Raw genomic sequence first — 15,425 nt, 5'->3', positions numbered from 1 at the left:
AGCCCCCATAGTGTGGTCTGAGTAGGTGCTAATATTGCAGGAAGGAAAGATTTTATCAAGTGGTCCCTGATACTACTCCCTTTTCGAAATGCATGCAAAGGTTCCTGTAATCCACCCACTTCCTCTCGTACCAAATGCCAGTGTCGATTTATGACTTTTTAAATTTGATTGCTTCTGGTGTTAAAAGTTGTTACACACACCAGCCTCTCTTCACCCTTAACCTTCTCTTGCACACTCAGTAGTTGTTCCCGGTGGTTATGCCATGCTCGCTTACGTGCCTTCTTCAGCAAACGTATGGGGTACCCTCTCTCACTCAGCCTGGCAATCAGAAGGGATGATTCATCAAAGAAATCCTCTTTCCTCGTACAATTCCGGCGTAATCGCAGGAATTGCCCAAAGGGCAAATTGTCCCTGAGATTACGCGGATGATGACTCGAGTATCTGAGGAGTGTGTTCCGCTCGCTGCTTTTTCTGTATAAGCTGGTGTATAAACACCCGAGATCGGATTTTATTTGTATGTCCAAAAAATTAATCGTCTGATTGTCACACTCCAATGTAAATTGGATATCAGCTAGTCGTTGATTGAGCCACATATGAAATTCAATCAGGGACAGCTTACTACCTTTCCAAATAAGAAGGACATCATCGATGTACCTAGCCCAAAGTTGGATCTGATCTCGATAAGGATTATTTTCATTCAACACAAACATGTGTTCGTACTCACTCATGAATATTATGGCTAGATTAGGCGCAAAACTAGCACCCATTGCCACGCCCTTTGTTTGTACATAGAATTTCTCCTGAAATATGAAAATTTTTTGGGTCATGGCTATGGTCAGGAGTTTTATAATAAACTCAGTTGGAACCCTGTGTGGGGCTGGTCTGCGGTTCAGGATGGTCTCTATGCAATCTAGTGCTGCCTGTTGTGGAATGTTTGTGTATAAGGCAGTGATGTCCATTGTCGCCAGCAGACAGGTGTCAGGGTCATACTGGCGTCCCTCAACTAACTGTATAGTTGCCATTGTGTCCCTTAGATAAGTGGAAGTTGCAATCGCTATAGGTTTTAGAAATATATCAATGTACTCACACAATGGCTCCAACACGGAACCACACCCTGAAATAATGGGTCTCCCTGGTGGATCTTCCAGGCGTTTATGCACCTTAGGGAGGGTGTAGATCGTGGGCATACGAGGGTATTTATTGTTAAGGAAATCAAATTCATGTTTGGTGATATACCCCTCCTGTAATGCCTGGCTGGTTACAACATTGACAGTTTGACTAATCACCTTTGTTGGATCTTTTTAAAGAAGTTTATAGTTTCCTTCAACCTGTAATTGAGAAAATATCTCATTCTTATATTTATCAACACTTTGGATTACTATAGCCCCACCCTTATCTGCAGGCTTCACTACAATACTGGTGTTATTTTTCAAGGTATAAAGGGCCGTTTTTTCCTGTTTGCTCATGTTGTATGGTACATATTGTCTAGTTGTTAAAATCTGTTCAACATCACGTGTGACCACCTTTTCATAAGCTAGAATCTTACTATCCACCATATGTGAGGGAGGATTAAACTTAGATGGGGGCCTCAACCCAGTAGCTGAAAAAATTGGGTTGTAGGGTACTTTATGGAAATAATGTTTTAGGCGAACCTTTCTGAAAAATTGTTGTAATTCAATCTTCAGATTAAAATCATTTGGCATTGATGTAGGGACGAAAGACAACCCTTTTGCTAGTACACTCTGTTCATCTTGTGTAAGTGCATAATCTGACAGATTGATGACCGGATTCTCCGGTCTGTGTATTACCATCTGTAATGCTGGCGCCTCGTCCTGATGTCGCCATGGGAATCTGGTTGGAATGGTTTCTTCCCCCTGCCTGTCCCTTGGTTCCATGTCACTCCTCGTGCCCCCCTGGGTCGCCCCCAGGGACGGCCTCTGCCGCGTGGCCCCCACCATTGGTCCTCGCCTGATAAGAAGTCCACATATCCCTACCTTCAGGAAGGGTATTACATCAGGGACCAGAGAGGGGGTCTCTCAAGTCGAGGCCGTGGAGGTTATAGGCGTTACAACACCTTCTCTGGCTCATCAGCAGGCAGTGGTTCGGATAGTGAAACCGAACGCCCAGGTACTAGCACAGGTTCTAGCGCGTCCGCCCAGAATTTTCAGGAACAACAGTCTTTTTTAGGCGAGGACCAATGGTGGGGGCCACGCGGCAGAGGCCGTCCCTAGGGGCGACCCAGGGGGACACGAGGAGTGACATGGAACCAAGGGACAGGCAGGGGGAAGAAACCATTCCAACCAGATTCCCATGGCGACATCAGGACGAGGCGCCAGCATTACAGATGGTAATACACAGACCGGAGAATCCGGTCATCAATCTGTCAGATTATGCACTTACACAAGATGAACAGAGTGTACTAGCAAAAGGGTTGTCTTTCGTCCCTACATCAATGCCAAATGATTTTAATCTGAAGATTGAATTACAACAATTTTTCAGAAAGGTTCGCCTAAAACATTATTTCCATAAAGTACCCTACAACCCAATTTTTTCAGCTACTGGGTTGAGGCCCCCATCTAAGTTTAATCCTCCCTCACATATGGTGGATAGTAAGATTCTAGCTTATGAAAAGGTGGTCACACGTGATGTTGAACAGATTTTAACAACTAGACAATATGTACCATACAACATGAGCAAACAGGAAAAAACGGCCCTTTATACCTTGAAAAATAACACCAGTATTGTAGTGAAGCCTGCAGATAAGGGTGGGGCTATAGTAATCCAAAGTGTTGATAAATATAAGAATGAGATATTTTCTCAATTACAGGTTGAAGGAAACTATAAACTTCTTAAAAAAGATCCAACAAAGGTGATTAGTCAAACTGTCAATGTTGTAACCAGCCAGGCATTACAGGAGGGGTATATCACCAAACATGAATTTGATTTCCTTAACAATAAATACCCTCGTATGCCCACGATCTACACCCTCCCTAAGGTGCATAAACGCCTGGAAGATCCACCAGGGAGACCCATTATTTCAGGGTGTGGTTCCGTGTTGGAGCCATTGTGTAAGTACATTGATATATTTCTAAAACCTATAGCGATTGCAACTTCCACTTATCTAAGGGACACAATGGCAACTATACAGTTAGTTGAGGGACGCCAGTATGACCCTGACACCTGTCTGCTGGCGACAATGGACATCACTGCCTTATACACAAACATTCCACAACAGGCAGCACTAGATTGCATAGAGACCATCCTGAACCGCAGACCAGCCCCACACAGGGTTCCAACTGAGTTTATTATAAAACTTCTGACCATAGCCATGACCCAAAATTTTTTCATATTTCAGGAGAAATTCTATGTACAAACAAAGGGCGTGGCAATGGGTGCTAGTTTTGCGCCTAATCTAGCCATAATATTCATGAGTGAGTACGAACACATGTTTGTGTTGAATGAAAATAATCCTTATCGAGATCAGATCCAACTTTGGGCTAGGTACATCGATGATGTCCTTCTTATTTGGAAAGGTAGTAAGCTGTCCCTGATTGAATTTCATATGTGGCTCAATCAACGACTAGCTGATATCCAATTTACATTGGAGTGTGACAATCAGACGATTAATTTTTTGGACATACAAATAAAATCCGATCTCGGGTGTTTATACACCAGCTTATACAGAAAAAGAAGCGAGCGGAACACACTCCTCAGATACTCGAGTCATCATCCGCGTAATCTCAGGGACAATTTGCCCTTTGGGCAATTCCTGCGATTACGCCGGAATTGTAGGAGGAAAGAGGATTTCTTTGATGAATCATCCCTTCTGATTGCCAGGCTGAGTGAGAGAGGGTACCCCATACGTTTGCTGAAGAAGGCACGTAAGCGAGCATGGCATAACCACCGGGAACAACTACTGAGTGTGCAAGAGAAGGTTAAGGGTGAAGAGAGGCTGGTGTGTGTAACAACCTTTAACACCAGAAGCAATCAAATTAAAAAAGTCATAAATCGACACTGGCATTTGGTACGAGAGGAAGTGGGTGGATTACAGGAACCTTTGCATGCATTTCGAAAAGGGAGAAGTATCAGGGACCACTTGATAAAATCTTTCCTTCCTGCAATATTAGCACCTACTCAGACCACACTATGGGGGCTGCCCCCAGTATTGGGTCACACTAAATGTGGTAGTTGTAAGGCGTGCTCTCTTACTGTAGAATGCACCACTTTCTCCCATAACAACGAGGTACATACACTGAGGGTACACAGTAATTGCAATACGACAGGGGTAATTTATGCCATCTTATGCCCCTGTGGGTTGATGTACGTTGGACAGACCATCCAGAAAATAAAATGTAGAATTTTACAACATGTTAGCCGCATACGTTGCAAAACTGTGGGAGCTCCTCTTGTACAACACTTCATCTCTCTTGCCCATGAACCTGACAGTCTCAGATGGTGGGTAATGGAAAAGGTGTTAGTGAACCAGAGAGGAGGTGATCTCCAGAGCATTTTGAGCAGAAGGGAATGTCGTTGGATATACCTCCTTGACACAGCAAACAGGGGATTGAATGAACTAGAGGAAATAAACAAACAGGTGTCAATTCTTTGACTTTGTTAACACCGGTTTGCTGGATGAAGTATGGTCTTGTAATTTAACAATATGTGTTCTGTGTATATATAACTTGTGAATTTCGTGGAAACTTCATATGAACATGTATATATGTAAATATTTATGTCATTACTGTTGTATTTTAATTTAGATACACATAGGGCTCCCCTGGGATCTCGATAATTTAGGTTGATTCAGGTCCAGATTAGGAAACTTGTCCCAAACCAATATGGCCGACGCAAGTTGTCACTCGTTATACTAATTTTCGAGTAGGGTACATTTCTGAGACCGTTCTTGAAGAACAACCATCATGAATGGTTGGCGTTGTTGAATTATGATCCGGTGGTAATTATGGGACTACAATAAAATGTCCACGAATTATTCAAAAATCGCGTCCTTAATTGCCCCTCCTAATCGATAATAGTCTCTAATACATATATTGTAATTGTGGTGAGTTGCTCCTGTCGGGATTATTTAATTAGGCTTAACGTGGCTCGAAATAGGCAGCAGTTACTAAGTCCGACGTCGCTGTCTATGACCCAGCGCGGCTACGTAGTTAGACGCAGGTTCCAACCCGGTCTGGATGTCGGGTTAGACGCCGGTTGACCAAGAGCAGCCTCCGTCCTCGTAGAGACTGAAGTCGATTCTCTGAATAAATCGGTAAGCGGTTGGGGTTAGGAGACTTAGCGCTACTGTATCAAAAAAGAGGATGGGCTTTACAACTATTATATTATGTTATTACAGCCCCTGATCATTGGGAAATTGTTTTTATTGGGCAGCCACGCCATCTTTGGGATGATATGTACCACCAAAGAAGAGGAACAATTTAAACTACACGAGGTAATGAGACTCTACGATCTTCAGTCGACTATAGATCATAACAATTCATTAATGGTAATTTTCCTCACTAGCTGTCATATCCATTTTTTACAGCTTGAGGACTCTCCTATATAAGCTTTTCTGTAGAGGTCACATAATAACTCAGGATTGGGTTTTGGAACCATTACATGGTGAGTACTTGATACTTTTAGTTATTCTGTATCACCAGTTGCTTGAGCCATTACTACATCTGCTGTTTATAATGTTACAGCATCTCGTAGACAAGATATGGAATAACGAGGTGAATACCTAACAGTGACAGGAGAACTCTAGACCATTGAAGAGGTAATCTTTTAGTTTTTTCTGCCTGGGTGACTTGAGCACATTGTTTTGGAACGCAGAGTCTTATACAGGCTCTTCATTGTTTTTACAGAATTCTGGTTATCATACCAGTCCGCACAACAGGAACGTTTTAGGATTACATTGATTGATTCAATCGGAGTGGGAAACAAGACCACTTATCCCCAAGAAGGGTAAGCAAGTTTACGCTTAGGTATACATCCTTAGCGTACAGGTTAGGCAATGGCTCCAATTTATGTTCCTTTATCTCCTTACAGGGTTACCAATAAGATCCCTGTTTGCCCCGTTACAGTATGTCCCGAAGAAGACTCGCATGGCCAAGGCATCACTAACCGCAAGGCCACAAGACGAGTCGAAACGTCGACATTTATTTAACACCTGGACCACTATAATTTCTCCCTCCATGATATAGTGCAGATAATTTTACATCTTTGTCTGAGTACAACAATAGAGAGAGTTTTGATTAGTTTAAGTGGCTAGGGTATATCAGATCCGGTATCTGCTGACTGGATACTGTGTTTTGTTTGGAAAATATTGAAGTTCTTTTTATTTATAATTTTGTGTGATTTCTCCTTCCCTTCTTCCATCACGTTCACTTTCTTTGACACCCTTTGCTCTACTGCACGTTCTATACGGGGCAATGTATAAAGTATAATGTATATTTGTGTATTGATTTGCAAACCTTGAATATAATATTTGGAAATGATACAATAGATTAAAAGTATTGTATATGTTTTTTGAAATAATTGCTGTTGCCTGTCTTTGTTTATCATTAATTGATTGGAGCTGTTTAATAGACATATGCTCTGTACCTGTGAATCTTGATTCATTAATCATTCTGAAACATAGAGGTCTCAAATCCAGTCTGAGCGGGAGTAGTGGAGTACTCTGTGGTAAAGCAACAATCCTTCTTAAAAATTTATTTTCAGTTGTTAGTAGTTTAGGTGAAGGAATGTGCCCCCACAGCTCACCCCCATACGTGACACCACCCCGAGCTTGGGCTTTGTAGATGTGAATAATGGGGCTGAGTGGGCGGAAGGGGGATTTATTCGCCAGTCTCATGATGCCACCCACCAACTGTGCCAGTTTAATATTCACTTTCGTCTGGTGGGACGACCACGTTAGGTGTTCGTTCAAAGTAATCCCCAAGTATTCGATTGTGTGGACTCGTTCCAGTTGTACTTCTCCCAACCTAGGCGGGGGTCGATTGTGCGGCCTAGGATTGAGGATCATGTATTTGGTCTTTTGGGGGTTAATTTCAAGTCCTCGATCCAAGCAGAACACCAGAAACCCGTCCAAGACTCGTTGAATGCCCATCGGGGATTTGGACAGCAGCAGGGTGTCATCTGCAAACATGATTGCAGGCACCCTGCTGCCAGTCAACCTTGGAGCATCGGTGTCTGGAATCCTGGTTAGGTGGTCAATTATCCCGTTCACAAAGAGGCAAAACAGGGTCGGTGCAAGCACACAACCCTGTCTTACCCCTCTGCGAACGGGAAACCTTTCGGTTAGGTTGCCCCCTCTACCACACCTAACGCGGGCATAGTTATTGTGGTGCAATCGCATCAGAGTACACAGAATATCTCCAGGGACTTTCAGCTCCTCCAACACCTTCCACAGCTTAGGTCTTGGTACCAAATCAAAGGCGGCACGCAAGTCTACAAAGACTGTGTACAGGGTGCCGCCCTCGATTATAGCTGTCCTCCAGTATAGCATGTTCAACCTAAAAATTTGGTCTGTTGTGGATACTCCATGTCTGAATCCGGCCTGGTAAGGAGTCAGTATGCCCATCTCATCCACCCAGTCCTGCAGTCGGTTCAGAACCAATCTCCCAAAAAGCTTCTGGGATATGTCTATAAGACTGATTGGACGGTAGTTGGCTGGGAGCAGAGGGGACCCCTTTTTATAGATTGGGACCACCTCTGCGCCCAGCCAAGTATCCGGGACTTCCATGCCTCCCAGTATCGCATTGAATATTAATGTGAGGTATGGGGCCCATATTCCTGGTTCTTGTTTAAATAAATCCCCAGGTACACCATCAAGACCGGGAGCCTTTCCAGCGGGAAGCCCAGCTATAGCCACCCTCACTTCTTTTTCTGTAAAGCTATCGCCTCTTATACCTGGGCCTGGCATGCTGAAAGAGCTGTTTGGAGACCTTTCCTCTTCTGAGTATAGTGCCTTAAAATGGCTCTGCCATAAGCTGGGAGCAATATTAGGCTCGCTAGCTGAGGGTAGCTCCTCTGTACCGTTTGAAACCAGGTGCCAAAATTTGCGCGAGTCACGAGTGCTTAATGACCTCAAGAGATTTTCCCAATATTCTTGGTCCCATACGGCCCTTGCATCTACCAGGAGCTTCTTGTAAGATCTTCTCCTTGCTTGCATTTCGTCCCTATCCTTACCGCTCTTAATAGCGGATAGCAGTTTGGTCTTAGATTCCCGGCAAGTAGCATTGTACCAGGTTGACTTGACTGGGGGTCCTGCTTTTTTCCCGGATTTAAAGAACAGGTCCATCTCTAGGGTACCAATTAGCTCGCCATGGACCCGAGCAAGCTTTTCACTGTTATCTGGCCCTGGTACTTCTTTCCCAATCTGGAAAGCCTTCTCCAAATGCGGGATGATCCTAGCGTATAGTTTAGGTAAACTATCTCCCCTGGTGGCTAGTTTCTCCCACCTAACTTTCCTCCGGTTATTTTCTAATAAAAGCCCTGACCCATCATTGTCTGTGCTTAACATAGTGAGTTCATCCCCTAGTGAGATGTAGGTAAGTTCCAGGGCGTTATGGTCACTGTCCCTTCTCACAATAATTTTCAGATCGACTACTTGTGGCCACATAGATAGTTTAACCAAAATATAATCTATTCTCGATTGCCTGCCATTTTTATTATAAGTACAAGTGCTAGGTATATCTGATTTACAACGGCCATTGCAGGCTCTTAAACCTTGGTTTAAGGTGAGGGCTGTAATCTGCAAGGCCAAGGGAGACCACGCTCTCGCGGGGGGTGACGCAGTCGCCGGGATACGCCAGCATATGTCTTCCTCCAGCGAGAAGCCATCGAGTAGACCTACTAACGGTTCATACTGTGCGTTTAGGTCCCCTCCCACCAGGCAAGGAAGTTCCCCGGGAATGCCATCTAGGAACACAGAAAGTTGCTCTATGGTGTTTGATTCCTTGAACATTGGTACCGGCCTGGAATAAATGTTTACAACCACTAATTTCGCTGAATTTGGCCATTCCATCAAAACGGCCAAAATGTCATCTGAATCTGTCTCCAGGGGTTTGACCTGGCAGCCTAGATCTGTTGCTATCCATGTCACAAGTCCTCCCGATGGTCTTCCCCTTCCACCCCACTTAGCAGATTTGGAAAAAGATGCAAAACCCTGGAGCAAGATTTCCTCCCGTGCCCAGGTCTCCTGAAAAAGTAGAATGTTTTTGGATCTAATGAACGATTCCCAATCAGGAGAATCAATCTTATTGGCCAATCCTGCTACATTCCACGACACCAGGGTTAAGGGGCATGGTTTTAAAGGAAATGGGCCCGCAATGGTGTTGTTATTAGCTTCCCGGCGCCCATGGGTAGCCACCTGATGCGCCGAGGGACATATTATTTTATGTTGGATCGCATTGGGAACCTATATAAGGGGCTCCAATGCTTGATTTAGTTCCAAGGGATTTCGTGTCCCTGTAGGCAAAGTAGCTAGTAAAAGTGGGCTATTCCCCATCCCTTCCAGTAATGTCTGTTCGGCCCCCATATTGTCCATGTGTCAATCCACCATTTCCAAAGTACTGTATCTGTTATAGACCGGGAAATGGACTGGATAGTGCATTCTATGGGGCCCTTGGATACCTCTTGCGGGTCCTCCACCACGACCCCTCCTCCTTGTACTATTTTCCCAGCCTTCATCTTGATCAAACTGCGTGAAATGGTTAGTAGGTTTTCCTCTATAGTTGTGAGGGCCACTTCTCTCCCTTCGGCCATTACCCCAATCATCCAGCAAGTCTTGATGATGTCCCCATCTTTGATCCTCCAAGTTGTATGGGCTTGATGGATAAAAGAAGGAGAGGGGGAGAGGTTGGATGTTGCTGTCTTGGTCATCAGAGTCCCAGGCACAGATGTAAGCAGCAGTGCCCTGTTCTCTGAATGTGACCAATACACAGTCTCCCTTTACTGATTTTTTGGAGTATCCCACCCATGTAACCCGCCTGGTCATTGAAATGTCGCTAATTATTCCTCTCGGAAGTGGTCTATATGTGGATAACCAACTAATAACTTTATTCCTGAGTGATGATGTTGATTCTATTGTTGTAGATTTTAATTCTGGAACCCCTGCCAAAACTAACGTGTAAGGGGCAGCCTCAGGAGGGAGGTTAACAAATTTTGATTTGCGATTGTAGTTGGGCTTATCTCCCACAAGTGTTTGGTCACCCTTGGTTTTAGACTGAGTAGGAACTGTGTCTTTAGATGTAATGGTAATGATTGGTGTAGCGATTTGGGCATTGCTGGCAGTGCCTTATTGGCGTTTAATTTGGGCGGGGGTAGAAGACTACGGACTACTAGATTATGGACATCAGTGGAGGGTAAGATGTTCTTTCGAACTGAGGTTTCGTGATCTTTTTTTGGTTTAGGGTCATGTAATACTATGGGTGTATTAGAGTCAAGTTTCCTTGAATCAGCTAGTTGCACAGTAGATCTTTCAATATTAACTAGCCTGGCCTCTATCTTGATCAATCGAGCTTCAAGAGGGCTCAATAGTGATCTAAGAAGTACACCAATGTCCTCCAGTGTGATATCATCACTGGAGTTATTAGCTGGGGTGGTGATTGTGGGCATTACTGGTGCCATTATAGTGTGGGTTATGGGGGTAGTTATTATGCCCTGATTTTCTGGATTATGATCAGTAGAACCTTCCCTCATCCCTTTTCCCCTCGAGGGTTTAGATTTTGGGGATTTGGTCTTGTTGTCTTCTTTGGTGGGGACTCCCCTCTTTTTTTGTATAGCCCCTTCCCTTGTCCCCCTGTCTCTGTCAGGATTGGGTTCCTTGGGCTTAACTACCGTAATTTTTGGGTCAAGCGGTAAAGGTAATCTTGCCGGTGAAGTAGATGACGGATGGATGTTTGGGAGAGCCATTATACTAAAATCATCTATTTCACTGGGGACATCGATAGTTAAGTCCGGGTCAGTAATATTTGGGTTAGGTAGATGGAGTATTACCTGATTAGTCCTTTCTTTAGTCAAGGTTTCAGTTCTCCCCTCGGGTGTTCTAGCTTGAGCTAGTGGCCCCATTGAAGAACGTCTAACCCAGTCTATTTCTTGGGAGATTCTTCTTTCCAGGACCGCGATTTCTTCAATTATCAAGGATCCGGCTTTGACGAAATAATTGTCTATTGGGCCCTTTGCAGCTCCTGCCGCAGCTAGAGTAGATTTGCTTCTGGTTTCTCTGGTGCACATTGTTCTGTGTGGGCAGAGGGCCAGGATTGGTAATTCAAGGGGGGGGGGCCCGGGCCGGGCTCTCACTTACTCGAACGGCCTCAAACGGCCCGCTCTTTGCCCGGTCTTCGCCCCGTGCTTCGCCCCGTGCTTCGTCCCGTGCGCGTCCCGCGTCGCGGTAATAGTTGAGCCAGTCAAGTACGAGGAGGCTGGGGGCGTGGCCGCCGGGGGAAGAGGCACCAGCTGTGTAAAGCTGAGGATGCTGGTCCTCGCAGTCCCCCGGTAGGCTCCATGCGCTATCCTCTCACCAGAGGGCTCAACCTGGTCCGTCTTGTACTGGGAGCGCGTGTGCTCTCCGCCGACTGCGGAGCCGCTCACACCAGCGGGAACGGACCCAGGGAGCAGATGAGCGGCACCCGCGAAGCGGGTGTCGTGAAAGGTAGCCGGGCAAACAGGGTCTAACAGGCAGCAGAAGTCTGTGGCAGCCGCGTGTCAAGGGAGAAATCCAATGTGAGTCACCCCAGTTTGAAATAAATGTACACATTTCATGTAAGATTATTTAAAATATTTTTTTAAAGATCAATGACCTTTTAGTCCTTCCCTGTACTTTACCATAGGAAGACATCAACCCCGTTGACGGATGTTAGCTCCAAAGGTGGAGATCTCTGCCCCAGTGGCAGAGGTCTGACAGGTGTGTAGAATTGTAAAATAAAGTCTTAAAGTTACTTGCAGTAACTTATCTGTTGTAAATTCGGCTCCACCCACTGACTTCTGGAGGTGGAAACATACAAGTTTATACTTTTGAGTAAATTTACACTTGGAGATAGTGAACAGCCAAAAATAATAAATGTACTCAAAAGTGTCAGAGTAAATTTACATGCGTAGATTTACTCATGTGTAAGTTTACCTTTGTGACTAGGCCCCACTGTAATAAAAATGCAAAACGTACATTTGAGCTTTGTCAGGTATTGGAAAAGGAAGAAGATAAAAATAGCACAGGGCGGGGAGCATCATGGGGGTGGGGGTGCCTGATCAGGCTGTTTTAACCCCTTCGCTGGGCGGCAATTCCGCCGCAGCGCTAGGGGGGTGGGGCGGCCGTGCTGCGCTCCCATGCTCGTGACGGAACCGCTCTGTCACGAGCCTCGGGTGCGCTGTGCTTATGACGGAGCGGTTCCGTCATGGCCCCGCCCGCTCAATGGAACGTCCAGCGCAGGCACGGAATCCGTGCCACGCAGGCGCGCCGAGCGGGCCGTGATGGAACCGCTCCGTCATCAGCACAGCGCGCCGTGGCTGGTGACGGAGCGGTTCCGTCACCAGCATGGTAGGGGTTAAAGGGGAGCATCACAGGGCGTGGGGGTGCCTGATCAGGCCGTTTTGAAGGGGAGCATCATGGGGGTGGGGACTCTTCTGATTAGGCCGTTTTGAAGGGGATCATCGCAGGGCGTGGGAGCTGCCTTATCAGGCCGCTTTGAAGGGGAGCATCGTGGGGGTGGGCCATGTAAGTGAATGCTGAGAGGAGGACAGGAACTGGCGAGGAGAGGGTAGCTGACTTGATGAACCAAATAAGCCAATACTTGGGGAAGGGGGAACCAGTCCTATTCATGTTTTTCAACTGTAAATAAAGGGGTCCCATGCACAGCCAAAAGACCATGAGAAGGAACACAAACAATGAAAAAAGATTCATACTCTTGGCACAAAACTCGTTCTGTATTGGCCTTGTGTCAGTGTCATGTCACTGCAGCAGGAAAGCCCGAAGTGGTGCTGCGAAGCAGCTGTGGGATAAGACTTGTGCAAATGACACATAACATAACGCGTATTTGTAAAGTGCACGTTCACCCAGAAGGGTATCTTGGCCCTATATAACCTAACTCAATGGGACTCTGACTGTGATAAGAGCAAAAGCAAAACAAATATACCTTAATGTGCACAAGGTGAAGGAGCTTGCCTGTTCAGGATCCTAAAAGCAAACAGAGGTGAGTTACTGCTCACTTGTCCTCTCACACTCACTGCCACCACCCCTGTATTGTGATTACTGGGCCATAGTCCTCACCGCGGTGGCTAAACACGTCAATGAACTGTAAAGAGCTGAATCCCATCCTGCACTGGCTTGGCGGTCCAAGAAATCAGAGGGGGGCACCCTGGCCACTCTATACTGGTAAGGGATCCTTACCATCATCCACCATCCACACACACCGGCACCTGCTCCCACGAAGAAACTGGACCAGAATCACCGACGACCAGCTCACCTCCTCACTCAGCAACTCTACCACAACCATCGTGGGAAACGACGACCCCAACACCGCAGCCGGAACCCTGTACAGATGGATCTCCCAACTCCATGAAAAACAACAACACCCACGCCAAGAAAGCCAGATGGTTTACCACCGAACTTCGAGAGTCCAGACGCACTTGTAGCTGCGTCGAAAGGCCTGGAGGAACACCAAATCCAAAGAAGCACACAACAACTTCAGAGCCGCTACCCACGCCCACCACCAACTCACCAAAAAAGCAAGAAAAAAAGCAATTGAAGACAGAATCTCCACAGACGCACACAACAGCAAAGAACTCTTCAACATCATCAAGGAGTTCGCCCAACCCACCAGTGAGTCGACGGACATACCTCCCTCACAAGACCTCTGCGACAAACTCAGCACCTTCTTCCACCACATAATCAAGAACATCTACGACAACTTCGACGAAGACAACCAACACACTGAACCATCACCAACCACCCCCGACACCCTGAAGCAGAGATCGACAACTGGACAGCCCTCACCACCGAAGACACACTGAAGGCAATGAAGTCAATCCACTCCGGGGTCCCCACTGACCCCTGCCCCCACCACATCTTCAAAAGAGACAACGACACCATCGCACCCATACTCCGCCACACCATCAACTGCTCCCTGGCGACCGTCTCGTTCCCCGATGACTGGAAACGGCCCGAGGTCAACCCCCTCCTGAAGAAACCCTCGGCGGACCCCACCGACCTCAAAAACTACAGACTCATCTCCCTGCTCCCGTTCCCTGCGAAAGTCATTGAGAAAGCCATCAACGGCCAACTCGTCACATTTATCGTAAAAACACAACATCCTCGACTCCTCGCAATCCGGCTTCAGAAAAAAAAAACAGTACGGAAAGCGCCCTCCTCACCGCAACAGACGACATCCACACCCTACTGGACAAAGGAGAAACAGTAGCCCTCATCCTTCTCGACCTTTCAGCGGCGTTCGACACAGTCTCTCACCGCACCCTAATACGCAGACTCCATGACACAGGGATCCAGGAGAAGGTCCTCGATTGGATCCGCTTCTTCCTCTCCAGCAGAATGCAGCGGGTCAGACTCCCCCCTTTCCTCTCGGACCCTACACCAACCACCTGCGAATTCCCCAGGGGTCCTCCCTCAGCCCCACGCTCTTCAACGTCTACATGGCTCTGCTCGCCCCCATCGTCAGAACCTACAGACTCAACATTGTGTCATTTGCAGACAACACCCAACTCATCCTCTCCTGATCCAACGAACCCAACACAGCCAGACACAACGTTCAAGAAGGCATGGAAGCCATCGCCAAATGGATGAAAAGCAGCTGCTTACAACTCAACACTGACAAAACAGAAGTACTCATCATGGGCCCAAACCCCGACGCTTGGAGCAACACCTGGTGACCACCCGCCCCCACGGACTATGCACGCAACCCTGGAATTATCCTGGACTCCGAGCTCAAAATGGACCACCCGATCAACTCTGTCGCATCTTCCTGCTTCCACCCCCTCCGCCTCCCACGGGAGACCTTCAAATGGATACCCCTCGAGCACAGAAAGACCGTCACTCATGCCCTCGTCATCAGCAGACTCGACTATGGCAACACACTCTAACCCGGAATAAACAAAAACCTCACCTGCAAGCTACAAAACATCCAGAACACTGCCGCAAGACTGATCCTCAACCTGCCAAGACACTGCCACATCTCCCAGCACCTGCACACACTTCACTGGCTCCCCATCGAGGCTAGAATTACATTCAAGATTCTCACCCAGCACACAAAGCCCTCCACGACAACGGACCAGCATACCTGAACAGGCGATTCAAATTCAAAGCATCCCAAAGGACCCTACGATCAGCCCAGCTCTCCTGCGCCATGGTCCCCCGCACCAGAAAGACCAGATCTGGAGGCTGCTCCTTCTCCTTCCTCGTGGCCAGAACCTGGAAC

The 15,425-nt window shown here is 46.7% G+C and overlaps 1 protein-coding gene across 3 annotated transcripts in view; it reads right to left on the bottom strand.

Annotated features, from left to right (window-relative positions):
• The window catches only part of LOC144782519 (zinc finger protein 212-like), a 128,951-nt gene that overhangs the window by 59,066 nt on the left and 54,460 nt on the right, over window positions 1-15,425 (bottom strand). The gene's annotated exons all lie outside the window — the stretch shown is intronic.

Source organism: Lissotriton helveticus, chromosome 9 (genome assembly GCF_964261635.1).
Source record: "Lissotriton helveticus chromosome 9, aLisHel1.1, whole genome shotgun sequence".
In the NCBI taxonomy this organism is placed as follows: Eukaryota; Metazoa; Chordata; class Amphibia; order Caudata; family Salamandridae; genus Lissotriton; species Lissotriton helveticus.
Note: the sequence above shows the minus strand (reverse complement) of the source record. Positions and strands in the feature narration are given on the sequence as shown.